Here is a 27,307-nt window from a genome sequence, read left to right on the forward strand (position 1 = left end):
TAAAAAAGTGAAATCAATTTCTTTAAATTCTTTAAACATAGATTTAACGAATTACAAAAATTGGATTCTATTTAAAATATTAATCAATTTTAGCAGTCTTCAAATAAGATATGACAAAAATAAGGTAATATGTGATTTCAGGATTTATTAAATCTCGAAATCATGAAACGAATTAATTTATTTTAAAGTAAATAAAAAAATTGTCTCTCTTAGTCTTCGTTATTTTGAGTTTCTATCTAATATTTGCTTTATTATATGTTCCTTTAAATTAAGGAATCATTTTCCAATAAAGGCTGCTTTACGTTCGTCGCTGACTTCTATTTACATTAATAATGAATTTATTTACTCTGCATAAAATTTCCATTATTCTAACTTTAAATTATTATTTGCTCATTTATTTTAAGTACTTTTTTCTGTATTTATCATTAAGTTCTGTGTAAATATTTAATCTATTTTATATCAATTATTTCATTTTTGGAACTTGCGAATTTGGTTATTTATTCTCAAATCGATGCTTTCATTTTTTGGGGCACATACTCTCTAGAGATTATATGAAATCAATTCAAAGGAATTATAAACTATAGATATTTTATTAAAGAACAGATCTGGAGATAGTAGCAGTATAAACAACTTGCAAACTTTTGTAGTAACTGTTTTTTAAATATCGCTCACTGTTTCTTTATTTTTTATATCAGATTCCCTTATCAGATATGAATCACACTAATCTTTCTACTGTGGAGTCTTTAATGAAGTTTATATACCGTTTCTTTCAGCGACGATTAGTTGTGGAATCTTGATTTTGAAATTTGAAGATAACGACATCAAAACCAGATTTTAATAAACAACCTTTTTTTTTATTAATTTTGTTTTCATATGCGAAGACTCAGTATTCAAAAACATTTTTTTTTTTTTTACGTTCCAGTCCAAATTTTTCATATTTTACAATATTTAAATATAAACTGATTAAACACACAGATTTTAAAATGTTTTCATGTGAAGAAATTTAAAATTGAACTTGTCTCAGCCTTGGATGCAAGACCACCGACCTTAATTCCATCAGATCAATGCAGCCTAAAAACCGCGAAAATTTGATAGTATGAGTCTGATGTTACCGTTCAGATTCGTGCCAGGACTGAATATCCTTTACATAATTTCAGTTTTGGACACTAAATTGTTGATAAAATATTTTATTTTTGTGGAAACTTTAATGAGAGAACTTTTATTATTCTTACAAATGTATAATATTGCTTCTGTGCATAGTTAGCTCCTTCGGAAAGGAATACATAGCACTAATGGATGCTGAAGAGATGCCAGGTCATTGATCCTCAGGCTTGGCGATCATTTGGCCAATTTGTTCACACAAATTTAGGACCAAGAGTATTCGAGAATCTCGGCATTGTCCCATTTGGATTTGATTTCCGCCGTTTGTGTTAGAACATTCGATTCCTGTTATGGGAACTATAAGCTGAGGCGAGTTGGTAGTGATGTGGATTTCAGCTCAATCGAGTATTTGAGTGAACTGGCAATCTTTTAGAAGTATTTATCTCTACCGAATTTCTTCTGAATGCTATGTACTGTACTGTAGTGCTTTTTAAATAACGGTTTTCTGCTGGTGTAATATTGTTTTTTACAAATGCTGTTTTTGGGTATGTATCGACTTTGTTTTGCTGCTGTGTATTCATATTTTCGTGTAGAATAAAGCGTAGTTATTCCTTATAGAACTTGTTGTGCTTTTCCATCACAGCTGATTTTTTATATAACCATATAAAATTGTAAGCTGTTTTTAATAACCATTTAGGTAGCCTTCCTTTGTTTCCTCAGCTAATCTCGACTACAAAAAAAGAGAGGAAATAAGTTTTCCATTTATATGCTTAGCCATCTGCAAAAGAACAAAAAAAACTCCTTGAATATAAATTTCACATTATTATGGTGTTTCGAAATACATATGTGAACATCAATATTTTTTAACAATAAATTATTGATTCAGAGTGCCTATGCATCATGTTTCAAATACATTTTTAATGTATTATTTTCATTTTTATATATTTGATTCTTCCATTTATTCTCTGCTACTGAAACTACTTATCCTGACGCATTATTCATATCTAAATATTTTTCGCGCTCACTAGGGTACCATGCAACATTAGCAAAACCCTCATTTCAAATACTGCCTGGAGTAAAAAAAAATATGTAGATAGAAAAAAAATGTATATTTCCACCATTAAGATTCATAAAGAGCTGGCGCATAGCTTCCATGATTTGTGACAACCAACGAGGCAATATCTTAGCTTATTGATTAGTTAGTTCAGTGCAAACGCGCCCTTCTCTGGCTGCTAATAATACACTTAGCAACTTGGGAGAAGCTCTCTCCTGCCATGAAAGGCCTAAAGGTAAAAATCCATTAGGCACAATAGCAGCACCTGAATGAATTAATGTCAAATAAAGGTCTGCATGTAAGGGCTGGATTCGTGTTCGCGAAGAATTAGATAAGCAACCTCTATTCATAGGTTGTAAATTAAGAAGGGAAAAAGTCTTTTGTGCATCCTTTCTAAATGGATATTAAATTTTGATATCGTCTTCGATAAATTAACGCATGGGGAGAGAGTTGGCTGTCTTTTGGTGTTTCAGGATGGCTGAGAGCTTTATCTCGGTGGATGGCATAACTGATGCCTTTTATTTCGATTTCTGCGCTTTGAGGAAAAATAATTAACGAAAAATGAATGAGGTATTTATTTTTGTTGAAAAGAGTCCTTAAAAATTTTATTCAAAGTTTGCAAATAATTATTTTTTTTTGAATCTTTTTATAAGAAATTGTAATATTTAAGCGAAGTCAAAATGAAAGAATAAAAAATAAAAATAAAATATTTCGATTGAAGATATCATGAAATAATGATTAGTTAAGCGGTTTCTGACTGTGTTTGATAAAAAAATCAAGAACTAAAGTATAAGGGTATGAAATTTCCATTAAATTCTAACTGGTGAAATGAATTTTACCATCTGAATAATTTTTACCACCATTTCAAAACTGATAATTTTAATCTTGATCTTTATTTCTATTGTTAGTTTAAAAAAAAGCACGCTGCATTGAAACATTAGATATTTTTATGTCTTCCCCGTGATCTGGGTGTCCCGGGTTCGAGTCCCGGTTCGGGCATAGTTGCTCTTCTGTGTTCTATCTGTGAGGTGTGTGAATGTATCCCCCCCCCCCGTAAAAAGGGGTCGTGCAAGCGAATGTGACGCATGAAGTAGCTAAGTCGTACGCTTGGCCCTAGTTGGCGCTACTGAGAAAACAAGAGACGCCCACCGTCTTAAATCGCTGACAGATCTGTCAGCTATAGTTCAGAAACGGATTTTAAAACCCTTCTCGTTTTTGCGCATGCGTTAGAATGGGTTTAATTCTTCAAAATAAGGGTAAAAGGAAACTTGAAAGGAGGAGATGTTTACATTTACTAGCATGTAATAGGGAAAATCCAAGGTCAAAGGGAATACCGGAAATGCACTCATCGTTCCGCGTCTCACCCCTTAATGAGATGGAGTCGTCGAAATGTGGTTGTCTCAGAATACGTTAATAAATTATAATAAAAGTGCCCTAAGTAAGAACACAACAACAGATATTTTTACAGAATTTTAGAAGAATACTTAATAAGATTTCAATTACAGTGTCAATAAGAAATGCTTTCTTTCAATTAAATAAAAAAGCGGTTTTTTTTTCAAAAGATATAATTTGAATTTTCTGATATTATTTTTTTTTTCTTTTTAAAATGGCGTCCTTTTGGTGGGGTATGAAAATTGGGAAATGATAGTGTCAGCTCAAGTGTCTTTGTCATTTGTATTCAAAATTATGAAGTCAGCCTTATAATAGTCCTTCTGTTGTTTCTCAACGGAAATTTACCGTAACTAAACTGAACATAATAATGGTATCTTCATATATAATTACTTTTTGGCAGCATTTTTTCAAATGAAGAAAATTTCTTTGGTCATTTATTAATTAATAATAAAACCATAAATTTAATAGTATTTAACTAAAAAAATTCCATGCTTCTCTGCATTTGTTTTTTCTTATTCTAAAAATTCTTAATGCAATTATTTATTGTTCTTCAAAAACCTGTAATGTTTAGTTAATGTTACACCGAGTAACTTTGTATAAACCTATTCAAAGTATTTATAGGATTTATTTATTACAAAGCAAGATACAAAGCAAAAAAGGTAATATATCGGTGATTGAACTTCAAATTGAATAACTGTGTGCAATTCACTTTCATGGATAAATTCATGCGCACAATCGCTAAGAACAGCGCCATCTTGCGTCTGTAAATTGAGACTAATCAGTCTTTGTTGATACATGAGTCAGTAAGTATAAAGCCAAACATCGAACTCTCAAGTCATATTAATGATTAATTGATAATCTAAATTTTTATCTCTCTAATTGTTATGTGTTATTTCTAATCTAAAGTTAATAAAGCAAATTTGATTATTCTTAAAAGAGCTAACTACTTCATAGCACTCAGTTTATATCTGAAAGCATTAATATAGTTTTCTTCAATAGGAAGACTATTTATAATTTATATTGCCATTATAACTTAGCAAAATACTTAAATTTGCAATAATAGGGAGGAAAATATCCGTAGGTTTTCAATGTGTTCAACCTATTTGATAAACAAGTGAAATATTATTTTAAACAAAAGCACATGCAATTAATAGTGCAGCAAATTAATTATAACTTTTGTACGCTACAAGTGAAATGAAAAAAAAAAAAAAAAAATGGTGAATTCCAACCTGTAGTCGGAAACATTAACACGTGATAATGCTTAAGGTTTAGTTTTATCAATCTAGTTTTCATCTTCTTTGATATCATTACAATTAACATTCTGTGCAGAAATTTTTTTATTTATATTGTAAAATTCGCTATACTATTATATTGTAAAAATTGATTCTATAATTAAATGTACCACTGTTCCATTCAATAGCGAATAACTATTAAAAATTTCGAAAATTTGAATTTTTTAAACTTTTATAGAGTTTTCAGTAAAAAAATGGCCGGAAAGTGGTTTAATGCAATAAAATACTCCTCAGTTATTGAAGAAAAACGGTAAAAATTTTATGAATTTTTAATTAATTAAAAATCCAACTGAAATTTTTAAAACCATTTTTTATGGTGCCTACAAGCCAAGAGGTAACTAATTACATGCGAAATTCGGAAAACTGCGCTCAACGAAGTGTTACAATTTGAACATAATACCAAACATTTCATAAAGCTTGCAAATAATATATTTCCCTAAATCTTTTATCAGATTAAAAATGAAATATTGTTCTCAAAATACATTCATTCAGCTCAAATTGCGAAAATTCACGTGTTGACTCTGCTGTTGCCTAATTACAAAATTGAATTAATTATCATAAAAAGGATTTATTTTACAATAGATTTTGCAAAAACTGTCGCATATATTGATGCATAACATAATGTTGATAATAGAATATCGGAATTGTTGAAAACGAATTTCAATTGTTGTAAACATTTATAATCATGAATGCCATGTCACAGCTTGCAATGACTTAAAAATAATTTTAGGTAGCCTTCGTATATACCGCCATCTGCAGTAAAAATTATGATACACGCTTTTATATTGCCTGGTATGTTTACAGGTTTTAACATATATCAGTGAATAATTAGCTTTAGGGAATAGGAAGGTAAATTCCTACGGACTCAGCTGTCATAGGTTTGATCTGATTTATCATGACATTTTTCCCTATCGGCTACATGCCTAAATTTTACCAAGCTTTAAACACTTTGAAGAAGCTGGATTACAAAGTGAAATAAAAAAAAACTAAATAATGTATGTTGAACTCAGAAGAAAAATGGAATAAGATCTGGTAAACTAGGAGGCCAAACAGTAGGTTCAGATACCTCCAGCAATTTGCTTTAGACATCATGAAAAAAACTTATTATTGTCATTAACTAATTTCCGACTTCATTTTTTTTAAATCTAAGGCCTTCATAGAAAAGTATTTACTTGATTTCCACTGACAAATTCTATTTGCCCCACCATGTTCCATTTCATTTCGTGTTTCACGTGTCTCCTGCGAGCCATCTACATTGCCCTGGCACTAATTAAATTCTCACATTCTTGGAAAATCATTTATTTTGCAAGAATGTTGTTATCATCGGATTTTTAAATAATTATGTGTTTCAATACGATAACTATACTTTTTAAACCCCTAGACACATATCATGTAATAGTTTTTCTTTCTACCTTCAAAAATAAATTTGTATCAGAAAACTTTTCGAAAAATTAAAATTGCATTTTAGATAAATTTCACCATACATCATATTATTGTAAATAGGCGGTTTGCTCAAGGGAAAATAATCTATAATTTTAGTTGCAATGCAAGAAATATAAAATTTTAGTTTTATTCCCATTTTACTCAGAAAATAAAATATATGAAATGTTTTCTCTTTATAAAAGTCATCTTTGATGAAAAATAACTTAAAATCAGCAATTTACTCTCCGAGGTATATTTATCTGCTTTTTATTAAATCAAGCGGTGAATGTTTTATGAAAGGCAGCATATTCACAAAAATATTTGTAGAAACATTTCCTTATTCCTTTGACGGTATTCATAATTTTTTTTTAATTTTTTTTCTTCTTTTCCTCTACACATCTCTAACTTTTATGAGAAATTCGAATCGCAAAGAAAATTTTCCATTTTTTCCCTGCATCCTAGAAAATGAAATGTTGTTTTGCTATGAAATAAGTTTTATATTATGGTTATTATATTTTTCAAAACCATAGTCGAAACAAACAAAACAAAACAAAAGTAATAACGGCTTCCTTTGCAACATGGGACACTGTCGCGAAACAGAAATTCCATTTAATAAAAAATACTATTTCAGACTAGAATATTTATTCTAACAGAAATTCTTAAAATTTGGGATTTGAATTGCTGTTTCAAAAACTTGTTTTCATCCAGATAATGAATTTCACAGAATTCAGCTGTATTGTTAATGCAGCTAGTGTTAAGGGCCGGATATTCAAAATTTTGACATGGGATAATATTTAGAAAAAAAATTGGATCTGACGATAAATTCAACAGTAATTTTTTTTTCATAATTTTTTAAAGTCCTAACTAGGGATTGCAATACCGGTATACCGGGATACCGAATACCGGTATTTTGAGCCATCTGTACAATTTTGTAAAACCGGTATTCACGCTTTTAAATACCGGTTTTTCGGTATTTACTAGAAATTTTTAAAATTGTCTCCACTATATGTTTAGGTATCGCGAACATAGCAAAATAGTATACGTTTTTGTTCAAAATGAAAATGAAAAAGAAAAGAAAATAACCATTTCAAATCTGATTAAGTTTAGAGTGAATTTTCTTAAAACTTTTTACCCACAAACCTATCCACATTCAGAAGAATTCGGTGCAATTATCGAATATTATGATGTCACTACTGTCGATAGTGAAAAGGAATTGTCTCTTGAACAAAAATTAGAATTAGCAATAAATAAAAAAATTTCAACGAACCAAAATAAAATACAGAAATCAGCTATATCCAAAACCATCCGACGAGAAATCGATTTATTTGAAGATGAAGGATTTAGAGTTAATTACATAGAAAAAGTATATCCCGCATTGCTAACAGAACCACCAACTAGCGAAGATGCCGAAAGAACGTTTTCGACATCTGTAATTTCGACAGTGTAATTTTACACAAAATTACTTTTCAGGCTTAATGACAGTACAATTGATGCATTATGTTTTTTAAGATCACATTTCAAATATTCACATTTGTAATAGTATCACAGACTGAATAGTGATATTTACACTTTTTTTGTGATTTAAATAAATAAGATGTTCCTTTACTTTTTTGTGATTATAGACTGTTATAATTTATAAGTTACAAATTACTTTTTGTGATATTTACACTCTCTAACAAAAAGGGCAAATAAAACAAAAAAACACCTGTGTTTTCTTTCCTTTTCTAAAATTTCTAATACCGGTATTAAAACCGGTATCCCGGTATTAAGATTTAAAAAATACCGAATTACCGGTATTGAAATTTTCGTCCGGTATTGCAATCCCTAGTCCTAACTTTTTGTCGTAAACATGGTAGAATTATATTGTTACAGAAATCTTTCAGTGGGAATACAATGAAAGAAGTTTGACATACTAGATAACGGAAAACAGATCTTTAATCCATGAAAAATTGGAAGCTGAGGTAACAAAATTCAGCTGAGATGCACACAAAAAACGTCACTTGAAGAAACTCGCAATGAACAAGCAGACAATGAATCACTATATAAGCATCTATATCATTTTTCGTAGCTCGTAATGGGATCAGTTGTGTTCAAACAGTATCAATCCTCGTGTGAGCGCCTCACTTTTTACAGTCTCCCGTTAGCACAAGACGTTACATAGAATTATCAGATCTTGGTCACTTGTTGATATTGTGTGATACTTCTTGCATTTTTTTAGAACCTCCTCTTTTGAGTCACGAATGGGAGTCAGTAGTCCAACTATAATCAGAATCCATCGAAAATTCCTGTATATTTTTTTACCATTGATGAGATAAAATTTCCAGTAAATCAATAATACAGATTCGTTACAACATTGTTTGTGTTTGTTTCGACTTTAATTGCAGTAACCATTGTACTCTGCGAGTAAAGATTTTTTGCGATAAGTATTATACAGAAAGATTGCTATCCAAAAAAATTAATCAATGCCAAGATAATTGTAATAAATTCAAGAAAAAATTTTGTCATATCATTTTAGTGGTGCCACCTGGATCTAGATTTAACAAAGAGATGAAATTGATTGTACTTTTAAACTCAATTAACTGACACCACTGTAATTTTTATTCTTCGTATCCTGAATTGATTGGATTTCTTCGCTTGTACAAAGTTATGGGTAAATGACTGACGTGATTATCTTCAGAAGAAAACAATATTGGAATAATAGAACTTTCTTATTCTTCCAAAATCCAGTCCAAAAGTTTTTTTTTTTTTTTTTACTTCACTGTAAAAAACTTATTAGAAAAAATCATAACTTTTTTTAAAAAATCATTTCTCTAAAAAGGTTTATACCACATAACTCTGTCCGAAATTTTCTAGGATTCTGTTTGTATTTTCATAAGAAAATATAACTGATATTGATCTTATGCATGATCTTTCTATTGATTTTTATTAGAAATTTTAATAGAATGTGGAATAAAGCCGTAGTTTCCTGACTGAAAGATGGCTATGGGAGCAGAAGTTTCTATGTTCGAGATGCAATCTTACAAATAATTTGTTGAACACATTATATATGATATCAAAAGTCATATTTCCTTCATCTGATATAACTCGGAAGTTAAGCTCAGATCAGTGGTCAGATGGTGAAGAGAGTGCATTCCCCATTTTGAAATTTTCATGGCAGTTTTTCAATGTAATTCGGACTTCGAAACTGTTATCTCCGACTCCTAAGTCATCAGAAAACTCCAGTCTTTGGAAATTTGAACCTAACGTTTCAGAATCAAACAATAAGTTTATCTTTTTGTGATTCAAAATGATGGCCATTCCAAAAAGCCACTCTTTTGTCGCAACATTAGACATTAATCTAACTGAAGCTAGATTACTCCTACTATTGGGCATTTCTGGCCAAAAACAATAAAAGGTCTTCTTGTTATCGTAAAATGTCAGGATGCCTCATACAAGAAAGTGCCAGCGTTTATCTTCATTATTTTGATGTTGCAATGGCAATGTTGCCATGGTTGCGTTGGCAATTAAATGTAACTATGACTATCATATATCAGAGTTGAAATAAATTGCAACAATTACTTTATTTACTTCCTCGTATAACATCCACTCGCTGGTTTCGTATAGATGTTGTAACAGGTTATTTTAAAGGCAGGTATCACCTTAATCGCCTGTTTTTCAAAATTACGAACTCCTTCCCTTGTTTCGAATGTTAATCTAACTAAAGGCAAAATTCTCATATTCTACTCGCGTATTATACAGAATATATACATATCGTTGCTAGCACAAAAATTTCAGTTAATAGTGGCAGTTTTACCAATAATTACCATTGCTCATTCATCTTATTATTCTGTTCTAAATGATCTAAAATCATAATCATAGGCAAATTTAATTGATTATCATATGTCAGTAATTCAAGCATAACTAAATATGAAGTAACTTTAAAGTCAGAGTTTTATTATTATACACATATATTATGCAGAATAATTTTAATTAAAAATGATGAAAGGGATTAAACTTAGTTCGAAAATTTGAAAGATGCATCTTTCAATGATGTGCTAGACTTACCTGAAAGTACAAGTACTTGCCCGTCTTATTATTATGACCTACGAGATCCGAAGTCGTAAGTAATTTAATTTACCTATGGCTATCATATGTCTGTAATTCAACCATAACTAAATATAAAATAGATTTAGTTAAAGTCGGCGTATTCCTATTTTACCCGCATATTATGCAAAATAATTTTGATCATAAATAATGAAAGGCATTCAGGTTGGTACGAAAATTTCTAAGAGATATCTTTCAATGAAGTGCTAGCCTTAGCAGAAAGTACCAGTACCTACCCACCTTATTATTCTGATCTACAAGATCGAATGTCATAAGTAATTTAATTTACCTACGGCTATGATATGTCTGTAATTCAACCATAATTAAACATAAAATAAATCTAATTAAAGTCAGCGTATTCCTATTATACTCGCATATTATGCAAAATAATTTTGATCATAAATAATGAAAGGCATTCAGGTTGGTACGAAAATTTCTAAGATGTATCTTTCAATGAAGTGCTAGCCTTAGCAGAAAGTACTAGTACCTACCCACCTTATTATTCTGATCTACAAGATCGAATGTCATAAGTAATTTAATTTACCTACGGCTATGATATGTCTGTAATTCAACCATAACTAAACATAAAATAAATCTAATTAAAGTCAGCGTATTCCTATTATACTTGCAGATTATGCAAAATACTTTTGATCAGAAATAATGAAAGGCATTCAGGTTGGAACGAAAATTTCAACGAAGCACTATCCTTACCAGAAAGCATCAGTGCCTTATTACTCTGATCTACAAGATCCAATGTCATAAGCAATTAAATTTACCCTTGGCCATCATACATCAGAGCAGGAATAAACTGCACCAATAACTTTCTTGCGTGAACAACGACAATCACTCGTTCTTTGGAATAAGATACCTCCACGCCTGGTGGAGCAGAGATTTATTGCGAAGTATGAATATGAAGGGAGTAAGCCATGGGAGGTGTGAGGTTCTTTCCTTCCATATTGCGTTTGTAATGACGAGACTCCCTTTTCCTGGGGAGCCTTATTTCTTCAGCAGTCCATGAACATGTCAGATTTTATTGCAGTCTTGTATTCCACGCTTGAAATACGGCGCAGTCTTTTACGAGGCCCCTATTTCCGTCCGGAGAAGATCTACTGACGACAAAAGGCTTCGGATGTGGAGAGGGCCGTAGTTGTTTGTGATTTGGTGTAGGCGTTGTTATAATGCAAGAAGTATTTTGAATGGGGATGGTATGGGATTTTATTAAAGTCTGGGATTTGTGATGTTCACATTTAAGATGTTTCTAGAATATCTGGAATTCTTTCTATTCTTGAGACCTTATGTTCAGATTGCAATTTTGTTACAGGTTTTCTATAAAAGAGTCTGCATTAAATTCATATTTTCAAAAAAAATTAAATAAATAAATGAATAATAAAAAATTGACATCTGATATCGCAAATTTTAGGTTATTATGTGAGAACGTTATTAAGTCATTGTTTGTTTTAATTAATTCAAGTTTTTGACCAGTTTGAAACAATCACGTGACTAATATGGCATTTATTATTGAATCAACGAAAACGACAACAAGTAATGAATTCAATTCATGTTGTGAATTCATTATTTGGCGTTGCATGTCAAATGCGCCATCCATTTTTAATTTTGGGAACTATTGGCAATTTATTATATAAAAAAGTGTATGATGTCACAAGCTGAAGATATTATGATGTTCAGATATATGTGCTGTTGCTTTTGAACTTCGATATTACTGGATTTAATCTAATTGAATGGAAAAAATCGATATAATTTTTGATATTACGATTTAAAAAATCGATATAATTTTTGATATTACGATTTAAAAAATCGATATAATTTTTGATATTACGATTTAAAAAATCGATATACACTTTGATAGTATGATATTAGTTCTTATGATATTATGGAAATCGAAACAATCATAAATGTTGACTGAATTCATTTTTTTTCAATATATTTTTTTTTATTATAACCTAAAGAAATTATGATAATAACTTATTTTTAGGAAATATACAAATATGTCAACTCCAGAGGTTTTGAAAAATATTGTTTTAATCTTTACATCTGACATTTTGTCTTTATTTTTTTCTTGCAGTTTGATAGTTTTGAAATTTAAAACTTTTTTCCGTAAAATTATTAATAATATAAAACAGATCAATATAATTGTTTAAATAAATTTGTAATGGAGATATTATCAAGCAAATAAGTCTATTTTTCATTGGCACGCATGTATTGTACAGCACATATACATACATATGTACTATAAAATACATATGTGCCAATGAAAAATAGACTTATTTGCTTGATAATATCTCATATATATATATCATACAATAGTACAATAGCATCATACAATAGTACAATATTGTATGATGCTAAAAAGTATTCGCAATATTGTATAATATTATTGTATACTGAATAATATAATATTGTACAATGCTGAGCAATTTATGTAGAGCCATCTTTCTTTTCGCCACAATCTTTCTTATGTCCGAAATTCGTAGTCGAAAAATATAAAATTAACTCGTTTTTTCAGTGCAGACTGAACTCATATTTACCCTCGCAATTTCTGTTCTAATAGTTCAAACTCAGACAATTTAAGTTTAGAGAGATTCCCGTAAAGTTATTTAAAATCATAAACTAACTAATAATTAGAAAATCATTTAACGTTTTAAAGTTTAGAAGTTAATTGCTGATGCAATCTCAAAGTATTTTTTAATAGAAATCCAAGAAAATATCCTGCTTTCCTGCCTTAAGATAGCACTTCTTCTCGTACTTTGGAGCGCCATCTAGTACCACTCATCTGAACAACAGTGAGAATCGGGATGAAGCTGGAAAATAACTGTAAGCCTACTTTTCCGCTTATACGATAATATTTCACTTTTTTTTTCTCTCGTCCCTTCAATTCTGACGCAAGTCGCTAACTAGATTAAATGCCGTATTACAGATGAAAGTTAACTTAATACCACAATCGAAACTCCCATTGATCAAAATCCTAGATATTACGTCTTTATCTGTACCTGCAAGGAAAAGAACAAAAAAGCAGTAAAAATCTAAAGAAAGAGAGAAAAAAAAGTGCTCTAAAGAAGGAAAATCCGTCATGATACATGATAGTCAAGACTATCAATACCAGGGCGAAAACGTGCCGACCATTCACACTGGGATCTGAACGAATCCAATCATCCAATCAAATAGGTCCCTTTGCGTGAAAACTAATGCGTCACGATTTGTAGGCGTGGTCTTGATCAAATGAAGAATGTTTTTTCACTGAATGTCACAGTAAGTTTCCCCAACGTACCATTAAGAAACGCATTTGTCTTCAAATCTTGGACCCTTTGGCTAACGGAATGTAGGGACGACAAAAAACAGGAAAAAAAATTGGTTGACAATTCTCTTGCAGACGATAAAGGTATATACGTGTTTATGGCGCAGTAGGGGTTTCTTTTGTCTTTATTGATGGTGACAATCCCTTTAAATCACTCTTTCTTACATTCTTTCCTTTATTTTTTTTTCTTGGAACTGTTTGGAATTGCCCGCCCTAAAGTTTTATTAATTGTTTGGAACTGTGGTTATTTATATTCATGAGGGATATGTGAAAGTTATATAATGGCAAATCAATCTTCACATTTTTTTCGGAAGTATGAAAAAAGAAGTCTAGTCTTCATTTTTAAAGCACGGATGTGCGCATAATATTTCTTAACCCATGGACAAAGTTACTCTCATTTCGAAAAAGATATTAATATTAAATTAGAAATATATTTCGTAAATTTAATTGGCCTCAACATCGAAATTGTAAACCTTTGTCAAATTTTGGATCCAAATAATTACTGGAAAGATGTTCAATATCTGATTATTTTAATTCTATTCCGAAGTTAAACACAAAACGTGCTATATCATTTTACTATGTATAAAAACTGACTGAAAAGCAGTCCTACTTTTTTTTAATTTAACATTTGCATAAGCCAACTTTTCTTAATTAGTTTTATTCACTTCCTAATTACTTGCTCTTTGTCATATTTCGATATCAGAGGGTTAGTAAAGTTTAACATGTAATTTTATACTCAAAATTATAGTTCTATGCTAAATATTGGTTTTAATTAACTTCTAAACAGTATACTCGCTTATCTTCACGATAATATGAAGCACAAGCAGGCTGTTGGAATTTATTGTTCTGGCAGCAGTAATATCGTCTCCAGATAGTGCTCTAGCCTTTAGCTTTCTATGCAATCATGCATTGATTCATAACCTGGATATTATTATTAAATTTAAGTCACATCAAAGCATCGAGTGATGTCCACTTAAAATGGCTAGCGCCCAAACTACAGATGGTTTTTATTCTTATCCTTTCGCCAAAATGATGCCTAAATTTATTTTTTGCTGAAATCGTCCAATCATAAGATTTTTTTTATGTTAAGAAGAAAAAAAGATAAAAATCTAAAATAAAAACCCTGCATATTTTTCGTTAAAAAAACATTTTATCAATGTTTTATAGGAAAAGTCTCCCAGTGCTTATATTGCATTGACAATTTTTCAAATGACAATGGTTTAAAAGTAGATAGGCCAGGATAATCAGTTTGAATAATTAGAAAAAAAGTAACTCCACGTTTTGATTAATACGTATAGAGTATTTCTGAATTTTTTAAAAAATATATTACTGCATTTCAAGTTGTTAAAATAATTAATTTCCGATTTTGTCCAATTCTGCTCTCTCCCAGCATTAAGCGAGGCAACACCTTTTTTAAAAATTTGCTTTATCATAAGCAAAGTTTTTTTAGGAATTTTGAACTGAATTTTTCAATAATTTCATACCCATCTTGTGATTCATTGCATATTTATTGATCTACCAAAAACTCGATAAATAAATAAGAGACAGGTTCTAAGTTTTTAGCCTTCCACTAATTAAATGCCACGCTAAGAATAACATGTCCAATCAAATTACTGGTCAGATCTAATTCAGATTATGTTGACGCTTGGTACCCTCTCTCTAAACAGGAGCCACCCTTACATGTTTGTGTGTAATCCTGTGCCAAGGGCGTCGAGCAAAGGTTGTTTGTCAGTGAAATGCAGTATTGTTTGTTTGGCGAGGAAGGATTTACTCAGGCGAAATTAAAGGTATGAGGGTTGAAGTTAGTGGTATTGAGCTGTTACTCTGGCCCATTCGCCTACTCGTGCCATTAGCTGAATTGGATAAATAGCATGATTGTTGCCATAACATGTATAAAAGTTTCATATTTCCTAATTCTCCCTACAATAATTCATGTTTTAATCATATTTCATGCAAATTTAAGGGCTGAAGCATAGAAAAATTTTATTGGGATCTTTTAAAACATAATTAAATGTCATCGACCATTTCGTACCGTTGTTGCTGATGGAAACTAATTTTTTTGTAGATACTGCTATTGTCTATTTAAAGAATGCAAGCAGTTGTTTTAGACAATTATTCGACTATTAACAATACTATTGATTAATAGTCAGATACATGCATCAGTATTTCTTTTAAAGTAAAAAATAATCGATAAAATGTTTAAAATCGATAAAAACCAATGTCCTCATACTTTGCCAACTTTGACCAGCTTCTAACAGGACGATCGGTTTTGAAGGAGAGTAGTCTGACTTCAAAGTGTGCAGCACTTGTGATTAGCCGATTTCAATAACTGGTGTCCTTGATTGAAGCTCCCGTGCATAAAAAATATTTTCTGTAAACGGCTCGCTAAATGTACAGTTTGCAGTAACTTCCATTGTGCATGTACATAAAAGAAAAGCAGCCCAAACCTATTCTTCTCCTCCCACACCACACATACTTTTACTCTTACCACATTTCCTTAACACAACCTGTGGGTTAGTTGCAGAAATACAAAGGAAAACTTCACACTATTCTAAATGGCATAAAGTGATGGAAGCAGATAGATATACAAGTTTCTCCACGCCATGCCAAGTTTGACAGGTTTCCTTAAAGGTGATCAATTTTAATGTAGAGTAATCTGTTTTCAAGGCTTGCGACTCTTGTGATTGACCGATTATACACTCATGTCCATAAATTAAGGATAATGCAAGTTCAGGAAATGAAAGAGTCAGAAGCAAAATAAATGTGACTTATTTATAAAGCCTATTTATTAAACAAAAGGTAAAGAGCAAAAAAGATGCTATATGTTTGATATCATTAATAAACCAATCATTAATAATAATCATTAATAAACCAATATTACATGGTTGGTATGATGGTTAATACATAGTATGTCTCCCAGGCGATGCAATACAGTCCGTACAAACGCTTAGGCATGCTGAGTATCAAATTATCGATCTGATCTTGGGGAATATTAAACCACTCATCAAGCAATGCACTCCGAAGTTCCGGTAGACATATAAGAGACGGTTGACGGGCTGCAATTCATCGGCCAAGCATGTCCCACACATGCTCTACTGGATTCAAGTCCGGTGAGAATGCTGGCCAGTCCATACGGGTGATATCCTCCTATCGAAGGCATCCGTTTTCGATGTTTAGACGGTGAGGACGAGCGTTGTAATCCATAAACACGAATTCTGAGCTCATGGTGCCTTACATATTGTTCCATTGTGACGTCACGATATATTTGGCCTTTCGTGGTTCCAATTTGAACATGCAGGTCAGTTCTGGAACCCGGGATAATTTCTCCCCAATTGAGCAATCCTGCACTACCCTAACGGTGTCGTTCAATGATGTTCTCTTGGTGGTAACGGGTACTTGGCGCTCTCCATATGAAAGTTCGGCGAGAATCGGACTGTAAGCTAAACCTGGACTCGTCGGGAAACATCACACAAGTCTACTGTTGCGGTGTCCACGATGCGTCTCTCTACTCCAGGCTAACCGCAGGCGACAATGAGTTGCAGTAAGTGGAACACATCTGACAGGCCTACGAGCATATACACCAATCTGCCTTAAGCGTCTGTACACGGGTTGCCTTGAAACTGTCTTACCAGTGGCTGAAGAGAGCTGACGAGACAGGTCTGATGTTGGGCTCCGTCTTTTTCTTTTGGCAGTAACTGCCAAATAGCGTCCTCATTCGGCGTTGTAACTCGGGGGCGGCGACCTGTGCTGTAACGTCTACTCACATAACCATCATCTTGGAATCGTTACCAATGCCTGGAGATGACACTCTGAGCGATTCCCAGTTCCTCGGATACTTCTTGCTGAGTACACCCATATTCCAGACTACCGATAATTCTATCACGTAAAAAATTATCCAAATGCGTCCTTTGTGTCATAACTATGCGGTTATTGCACTGAAAGGCTTATAAAGCGCTTGCGAACAATTTTACTTATTTGCCTGTATTCCTTATACATCATTGTGTCGCACTATCGGTGTCATCTGGTGGCTTCCTGCAATTTGCATATGATTTTGGAATATCTGTGCAGTCATTTTATGAGTGATATATGTATTTTAGAGCTCGATTTCCGCGTGACTCTAAATTATCTTTAATTTATGGACATAAGTGTAATAACTGATGTTCATCCTGATTAAGGCCCCCGTGTACAAAACAAATTCGAATGTCGACGAAAATGCCCCTTTATTGTGAGGTATTAGGAGGAGTGGCTGAAAATGTTTGATTGGCAAGTCAAATAAGAATAATTCATAGATTTCGTGAAATCACACATCCGCATTAAAGTGTGATTACAATGTGTTTGTATATGTTTATTCATTCAATGTATATTTATTTCAATTAACAAATGTTACTTAATAAAGAAAATTCCACAAATATGTCAAATTTAATTTATCAAAGCGATTTATCAATAATTTCATAAATATTATAGTCCTGCCTCTTCTAAAAACAAATCAAATCAAAAAAACATAAAAGATTATGGGTAATTTTTTAAAATTAAAAAAAATGAAATTTGAAATGTCATTAATTATACAATATGTCTGTTCGTTTAATTTTCCATAATCTAACAGGAGATAAATTTAAATTAATAAGATGTTTTTCAATTGTAAACTAACAATAACAAAAAGAACAAAAAATATTTTACTTTGGAGAGGTTTAATCCGAACAATTCAATTTTGTTTCTTTAAAGCAGCAAACAGATAAACAAAAAGCAAACTTTCAATAATGAAACAACGCTCTTTTTGTTCATTTTTGTTTAATTAAACGGAATTTCCTCGGAACAACTCGATAGTTTTTTTTTTTTATTTCTTTCCTGATGTTGTTTATTTGATTTGTAAGTATCAAACTACAGTTAATTCTTTTCTTCTCAAAAGTACGTAATCGTAAAACAAACTCTACCTTTTCTTACTTTTAATTCATTAAATACGAATCTGTGAACGTTGTCGCATTTCAGAAAGAAAACCGTTTTCAATTATTTTCATGCAACATTAGGGAATTTATGATGCATAGATATTTTACACGGTAAATTAAGTTAAGCCCTGCTTGAAAGATTGATTTTAGTTTGCTCTCCGTTTTTTATAGATGTCGCTTGTTTATGGAAAATAAACTAAGATTTAGAAACTGATTATTTTCTAGGTAACAGGAGAATAATGATTATTCATATAAAAAAGGAAGAAAAGTAATAATAATCTGTCTTTTCTGTTATGTTGTTTTTATGAATATAAATTGTTACATATTCTTATGTACTTTGCAAATTTATAATCGTTATATTGGATTATTTATGAGATATTATGTTTTATACTTCTTTCATTTTTTTACAGGTTGAATTCTGAATTTTTGAAAGATTAAAAGGTAAGTTTTGTTTGAAATTTCTAATGTTTTTGTTAGTAAAACTGCTGATAAAATACAGCAGTGATTATTTTTCTCTGATTTAATGCGTAGCTTGAAGTTTTATTTGATTCACATCTTTTCTCTTTTTTTTTTTTTTTTTTTGCAAAAAAAGAGCAGATATACGTAAAAAAAGACTTCCGTTTCCATCTGTGTAAAAATATCTTTTAACATTCCCAAATATATAAGGGAAAAAAATAACAAATTACAGTAAATTTTTGTTAAGGCAAACATGCTTTAAATTGATTTAAAACATAAATGACATTAAACTTATTTTAAATCGTGCTAGAAGTACCAGAATTAAAATGATTGAGTCAAAACTTTCAATTTTAAAAGAAGTTTTTTTTTATACATTTTAAGAAAAAAATTATCGCAAAATTGGTAAAAATTAATTCAAAAAAACTTTTTTGATTGACATACATTAAAAAGGTTTTTTTTTAGTACTTTATTATATTTCAAAGAACTGCTTTCAAATTTCTTGCCTTAACTCGAAAGAAATAAAAAATAAAAAATGTTGATATTTATCTTTAAAATCTGGTTAATAGATAGCATATGCTGTTTAAATATTGTTAAGGAATTTAGAAATGTATATTGACATTTATAGATGAAACTAAAAAAAGAACTAATGGAATCTGTTTAATGGATAGCATATGCACTTTAGAAATTGCTTAGAAATTTGGAAATGTACATTAACATTTTTAGATAAAGCTAAAAAAAAAGTATTTGTGGAATCTGTTTAATGGATAGCATATGCTGATTAGAAATTGCTTAGAAATTTGTAAATGCATATTAACATTTTATATAAAGCTAAAAATAATAATTAGTGGAATCTGATTAATAGATACCATATGCTGTTTAGAAACTGTTCAGAAATTTCGAAGTGTTTATTAACATTTTAAATGTAGCTGTAAAAAAAAAAGAGCTAATGGAATTTGTTTAATCGATAGCATATGTTGTTCAGAAATTGCTTAGAAATTTGGAAATGTATATTAACATTTTAGCTAAAGCTAAAAATAATAATTAATGGACTCTGTTTAATAGATAGTATATGCTGTTTAGAAATTGTTAAAGAATTTCGAAATGTTTATTAACATTTTAAATGAAGCTTAAGAAAAAAGAACTAATGGAATTTGTTTAATAGATAGCATATGCTGTTTAGAAACTGTTTAGGAATTTCGAAATGTATCTTAATATTTTAAATGAAGCTTCAAAAAAGAACTAATGAAATTTGTTTAATGGATAGCATATGCTGTATAGAAATTGTTTAGGATTTTGGAAATATATATTAACATTTTAGATAATGCTAAATAATGGAACTAATGAAATTTAGTTAATGGATGGTATATGCTGTTCAGAAATTGCTTAGAAATTTGGAATTGCATATTAACTTTTTAGATAAAGTTTAAAAAATCAACTAATGGAACGCATTCAATTTAGCCACAAAAATAAAATGCAACTGTCTTATAAATAAATCTAATAAATGAACATAAATGTCTAATAGTGATAATAAATGATCCAATAAATGGATTAATGATATAAATAAACAATTAAAATTAAATATATATGTATACAAAATAAATATATGGGAATGAATCTTAAATTGCATCTGCAAAAAATATTTTAATTTGCATCTTACGAATCATAATCTATTGTTTTCTAACTTTATTTGCATTATATCAAGTTATAAATTTCTACCAAATACCGAAGTGTGTACCAAATATAGAATGAAGTATGTTTACAGTGTGTTGCACTAATTAATTTTAAGCTAACATGGTTACTTGTAACTAAATATATACTTAGAATTATGGAGTAGCATTATGTATGGTATTTAATAAATTCTGACACATTAAATGTATTCTCGGCCAAAGCATGTTTCCGCTCTTGATTAAGTCTGACTTTCTCTAATGAATACATGACATGAAATACTGATTCTGGAGGAATCGAAAGTTCAGAGGAGGATGAAAATGCCTTTTTCCAATATATTGTAAATAGTAAAGTCCAATTCATCTTTGAAATAAAGAATTTTCAATTCTCAATGGACTTAATGTATGATTTAGATCAAAAATTAGTTTTTAATACAGAAACAATTAAAAATCTGAAATGGAAATGAATATAGTTCTCTTTAAATCTCGAATTCGTTTTTTGCGTTCAATATTGAACTTTGTGCCAAAAATAATCAATCAATCAATTAATTATTAAATGTCGAGTAAGCGATTCATAATAGAACGGAACATTTCACATATAAAACTTTATAAAACGGCGGGAGTGGTTTTCACAAAGCATTCTTGCGTACACTATAATATTGATATTTCCGGCAACCAAAAAATTGTAGATCTTTTACACACATTTTTGACATTATGTCTGTGAACAAGTTAACTCAAAAATTCTTTGAGTTAGACGATGAAACTTGGTATATGGACCAAGTTTCTAGATTTATATCGAATTTTGAACAAAATCCATTAATAGAAAATCAGTCTGTCTGGCTGTTCTATTATAAACAAACTCTACAATTCCAAAGTGCAAAGAGTATAGCTTCATAAAATTTGATATGCAGGTTTAGCATCTAAAGTAAATATTCTTATTCAAATTTTGAACCAAATCTATTAAAGGATCGTGTAAACGCAACGACTCATAAAAGTTATAAGTTAAAACAAAGAAATTTCGGTGTATTGTCTTGTGATTGCAACTGCACTTTGTCAAATTTAAGTTCCATTCGACTGGTAAAGAGTCGTTTAAAACACATATTCGTACTATGATTTCAGTAAGAATATTAGACTAGCGCAGAAGATCTCATTTTGTTATTTTTGTTCGCTATTGCCAAGCGATTCGGGCATTTCGAGTCCGTAAGGGGAAGGGAGATTAGAACTTGATTGGAGAATATGCAAGAAAGTTTCTAGGAAACCCCTCATGCATCTTCATATTTACACACAAAGGAATTGTGACTTTTTTTTTACCACTAAAGCACTCTTAATGGAATTTTCGGGACAACTTTGCTTGATTTCCATTCAATCATACAAAATTAAAGATGCACGCTTATATAAATAAAATGTTGTTTAATTTTATTTATAAATAATAACTTGCAGTGGTATTACGCAATAAAAATTACCAAGAACCTATTACGTCTCTTAGAACATTTTCACTATGCATCAAACATTTCTTATTCGTATTCATCAAAAGAACTTCGTGATTTGATACGTCACTTTGTGACAGCTATATCTGACAACTTTAATTCAATCATTTCAAGTATGAAATACGTGCTCCTTATTCAGTTGAAACGTTTATATTTTTATTGGTCAAGATCTCTTATCACCGAGCGGCAACCCTCAAAGAGAAAAGCATCTGGTTTAAGAAACACCAACCACCTGTAATGCTAACTTTTTTAAGATTAAAAAAATATATCAGTTTTCAACCCTATCAATGGGGAAGAAAATGATCTCCCGCTGAGTTACGGCGAAAAAGGAGGTCTAATTGGTTCATGAATGGGAATAAAAGTTGACATTCCGTGCAGTGTGAGTGTCAACGAAGGAATGACGACCTCTGCAGTCACTTAAGGTTATTGAGGAACGTCGAATAGTGAAAGAAAAAAGCAAGAAAGCGCGAATAAAGGAAGATTTGCAACTTAAGTCTCCATGAAATCGCGTTCATAAGTTGCAAAAAAAGAGACACTTAGTGACCTGCCAATCTCTACTTCAATGAAGTTCGTTCTTTAAAGAATGACCTACTACGAAGTAACAGTGAGCTTTTGAATGTGTTTTTTTTTTAACATTAATGTATAGTTCAAATCGGATGAAATGATATAGCTTTCTGTATATTAATATTTCATTATTTCCTTCGTTTTTAGGAATTCAAATTTGCTGCTTTTTTTTTAACAAAAAGTAAGTTTTTGGAATAAAATGATCAGTATTTTAGTGTTTCAGCTCGGGACACTGGCTAAGAAAAGAGAGGAAAATTATTATTAAAGTATGCTGGAATCCAGCAGGAGTAGACTACCTAAAACCTTTTCACATACTCTAATAAGTGTATTAAATTATATGCCATTGGCGAGAAAAAATGGTGAAAAAGTTTAATAACGTTCGATTTCTAGTGATTAATTGTTGGATGCACTTAATTCGCAAGTGTCAAAAAATCCTTATACTGTTGTTTATTCTCGGAGTCGAGAATCCTCCACGTTTTTGCGTAAACATCAGGAGTCGTTTATTTCTCAAAAAAAAATCTATCTTAAAAAAATAAATAAACTTTAAAAATGATGAAAAAGTAATATAATTAAATATAAAAATAAAATTCAAATAAAGCATAAGGATATTAAGAATCAAAAATAACACGAATTTCGATTGCTTTTAATAATTACCTTTCCATAATTTTTTTAAATAATTTCCATGTTTAATGTTTAGAATATAGAGTACAGGTACTAAAATGTTTTATACTTTTCACTCAGATCAAATTTATAATTAAGATGAAGCACATAGGTCACGTTTCCTAGATATCTTTACCTGAGAATTCGAGTGAGCGAAAAATGCGAAAAGAAGATATTATCTCCGAAAAAATTATAATCTTTCTACAAATTTTGATAATTTTTCCGATTTCGTAAAAAGTTTTGGTTTCGTCTTTATCTGTCTACCTGGGAACCCAAAAACACAATATGAATATATCCAAACAAAGGAAATTAGGCATATGTTATTACAACAAAATTGTGGCCTAATTTGGAAAGAATTCTAACAATGCAAATTTTGCCCTGCAATATACATTTCAAAGCGATAATAATAATAGCTGTGAGATAGATTGATGAAAGATGGGGTATGATTTTATCACCAGAATTGTACGTCAGTACTTTATTTTAAATCATTAAAGATTAAATTGTTTGCATATGCTTTATATGTAAGTTCTATAGCTCAAAAAGAGAAAAAACAGATAATAGGAATAGGTTTTGCATCAAATTTTGGTTTCAATTGGAATAAAAGGAAAAAAAAAAAAAAAACTCTGGAATGCATTTTCGGCTGTGCCTTTTTCGTTATGCAACGCTCTATGTGGTGTTTAGATATGCTAAAGTCGAAAGCTAGATAAATAAAATTTGGTACATTGTTTTGGTATCTTTTGGTTAGTACTTTCGTATGTATTTAAAGATAATAACCCAAAAACGTAATGACTTATATAAATGAAATTTGATTTATGATTTTGTGACTACAATTGTAGCTTTATATCAAGTTTTTGTTTCACTAATGTCAGTGAAAATGGCGTCCAAAATGCAAAATAGATTTTGGGATATTTGTGTGTTAGCTAGGAATTAATCGCTAAAATTTCGTGACAAATCACGCGACAGATTCAGTGAAAATGCTAGATATTTATTTTACGATTATTACTCGCTAAATGTCATGCAACAATTTGTGGCCAGTGCCTGGTAAGAATTCCATAATTTTATGTTGAAGAGAGGATGACAGTATTTTTAATAGAAAGTATGCGAGTAAGTTTTCAATAGACCACTCCCATTGTTTGCTATAGGAAAAATATAAGCATGTATCAAATATTTAACCAACTAGAAACGAATCCAATACAAATACTTCTTTTCTTCATTGCATTGTGAAATCACTCAATAAACTGGCATATAATGATTGATATTTCTATTATAAGCGACTCAATATACGTTGCATGTTCTGCATATTTGAGTAATAATAGAATTTAAAACAATTGCATTTATTTGCTTGAGCTTTAATGCTCACATTTAAATATTGGGAATCCTAAAATGGAATATTATTTTTCTTGCTAACAAAATAAAATCATTTAAAAAATGTGGGAAATAATTATTAAAACTTTTTAAAGCTGCGATTAGTATGTATGATACAGACATAAAATTTAACATTCATAATTAATACATGTAGCCCACAACAATGGAACACTTGTGACTACCAATGTGACTATATAAATCCCATACACGATTTCGCTAAGCGCGCTGTTAGGACCCTAAGGACCAATTCTGAAAATAAACCACGCAAGAAAAATGCACTGATAATACTATAACAAAAAATGCGAGGACCTTTCCCTACAGGGATTTTTTTACATAATCTTTAGGGACATTTTTTTAAAGAAAATTCCAGCACGCGTGCGTCCAGCCGTTTTTATAGCGCTTTTCTTAACACAACGTTCCGTAAAGACGAGGAATAACTCTCAATACCACCGGACTACGGCGGTACGGTGGGCGTTTGAAACTCATTTTAAATAGATACCCATTCCAAAAGGTATGCAATCTGCGAAAGTGGTACATAAAAACGTGCACGATGGTAATATCAGGAACTTTTTTTTTGTTGTTGTTGGGTTCACTTCTCGTATTTTCCATTTGGCGCGGACGTGCATTATCCATGCGCTGCGAGCATACGGTCAGATGTAGCGCTCGCTGAAGAAGATATTCAAATGTAATTTTCGATACGGATCTACGTTTTTCTGTAACTTTAATATTAAAGTGAATTAGATGTTATTTCATGCATTTTTAGAGCATTCTGCGAATCGCAAGATGTCGTTTCAGAGCGTTTGTAAATCTTGTTGAAGGGAAATGATATTTCCGCTTTCAAGTTTCTATGGCAGTTAATGTAATGAGAAATTTTATATAGATGCCTGTATCAAATAGTACTTTTTCTATGAATTCCTAATTTATATCAATATTGATGCGTAATTGTTGTAAACAACAAAATTTCCCATGTTTTAAACAACTCTGGTTCCAAAATTTCTGGTATACGCAGTAAAGAGAATATTAGATTTGTCAAGAAATCTAACTTGAAAGTTTGACAAATATGCATCTTCCAAACTGACCTGAGTATCTGACCGTGGTTCAAAGTTACGAGGTCCGTCCCAAAATAGCCCTAGTGTTGCTTCAAACGGGACGTTAATATAACTAAACCAAACCAAACCAAACCTGGCTTAGGGGTAGCACGTCTTCCCTGTGATCTAGGCGTTCCGGGTTCGAGTCCTGGTTCGGGCATGGTTGTTCTCTTCCTTGCGTTCTCTCTGCGAAATGCGTGAATGAGCACCTCTGTAAAAAGGGGTTGTGCAAGGGAGTGTGTGTATGCTATCTTAATTTGAGCTAGAAGTCAGACTTCTGCCCTCGGGTGCTCAGGGGTCTTTACCCTCAGAAGCTACTGCGCAAAAATTTGGCTTAAAATAGTCACACGACAAAAAAAAAAGTTCATTTAATACACAGATTTAATTTCTAAAGTGTGGATACTTATCAAATTTGTAATCAAATCTGTCGAAAGGTTGACCGGCTGTCTGTCTGTACTTTCACAAATAAGTAAATTCAAAAACTCAATACACATTGATTGAAATATATGAAATTTGGTAAGTGATTTTATGAGTACACTTGTTTATATTTATGTACTTTGGATGTACTTGTTCATATTTACACCTGCTATGTTGTTTTATGAGTACACTGCATGAAATTTGTGTTTTAAATCGGTCTGAAGAAAGGATAAACACCTTTTTGTTTCTTTTATCTTAACCGCATCTCAGATATTAATCGCAAAATATCTCACATTGATAAGCTGTTTTGTAAACATTGTTCACCAATGCTATGCGTTTAATAATACGGATTTATTTGAGAATATACGGAAAGACTTGGGTACACCATTCTCATTAGTAAGAATTGTGTTTGTCTGCACAATACAATAATACAATAGTACAATAGTAGTTTGTTTGTACCATACAAAAGTAGTCTGTACAATGCAATACAATAGTACGAAAATATGAGGAGCTGAATGGACGAAATATGATTTGGGTATTTACATCCTATTTGAAATTTCATCACATTTTGTACGAAATCAATTTGAGGGGAATTTTTCTGCCAGCCTATGAACATGTTAATTAAAAGCAAACGAGCCAAATGGGCAAAATTTTCCACATAGTTCATAAATTTATCTCCAGACTCGCAGATCCATCTCAAATATTTGACGAATTCCATCAATGGATTTGTTGCTGTCTTATTATCTGTATACATTAGAATGCGAAAACTTTAAAACATTGTGAGTTAAATAAATTGAAATTTTTACGTGGTATTGACACCGAAATTGCAGATATTTATCAAATTTTAGAATTGATAATACTATAAAAATTCATTTTTGCCTCTCTTAATTCTATTATGAAACCGAACACAGAACAATTATATCTCTATTTCTAACAATCATAAATTAGAAGGTTTTATGTGTTAGCGCTCTGTAAGCAGATCTTCTGTTTCAAAGTGCCAAATTTG

At 31.0% G+C, this 27,307-nt stretch overlaps 1 protein-coding gene across 3 annotated transcripts in view; it reads left to right on the forward strand.

Annotated features, from left to right (window-relative positions):
• The window catches only part of LOC129962675 (teneurin-m-like), a 707,945-nt gene that overhangs the window by 115,287 nt on the left and 565,351 nt on the right, over positions 1-27,307 (forward strand). For 2 of the 3 annotated variants that reach the window (XM_056076579.1, XM_056076581.1), the window contains exon 2: positions 19,011-19,041. The exons of the other annotated variant lie outside the window; for it this stretch is intronic. The gene's annotated coding sequence lies outside the window, so the exon portion shown is untranslated. The remainder of the gene's footprint in view (positions 1-19,010; positions 19,042-27,307) is intronic. 3 annotated transcript variants of the gene reach the window in all.

Source organism: Argiope bruennichi, chromosome 3, assembly GCF_947563725.1.
Source record: "Argiope bruennichi chromosome 3, qqArgBrue1.1, whole genome shotgun sequence".
NCBI lineage: Eukaryota > Metazoa > Arthropoda > Arachnida > Araneae > Araneidae > Argiope > Argiope bruennichi.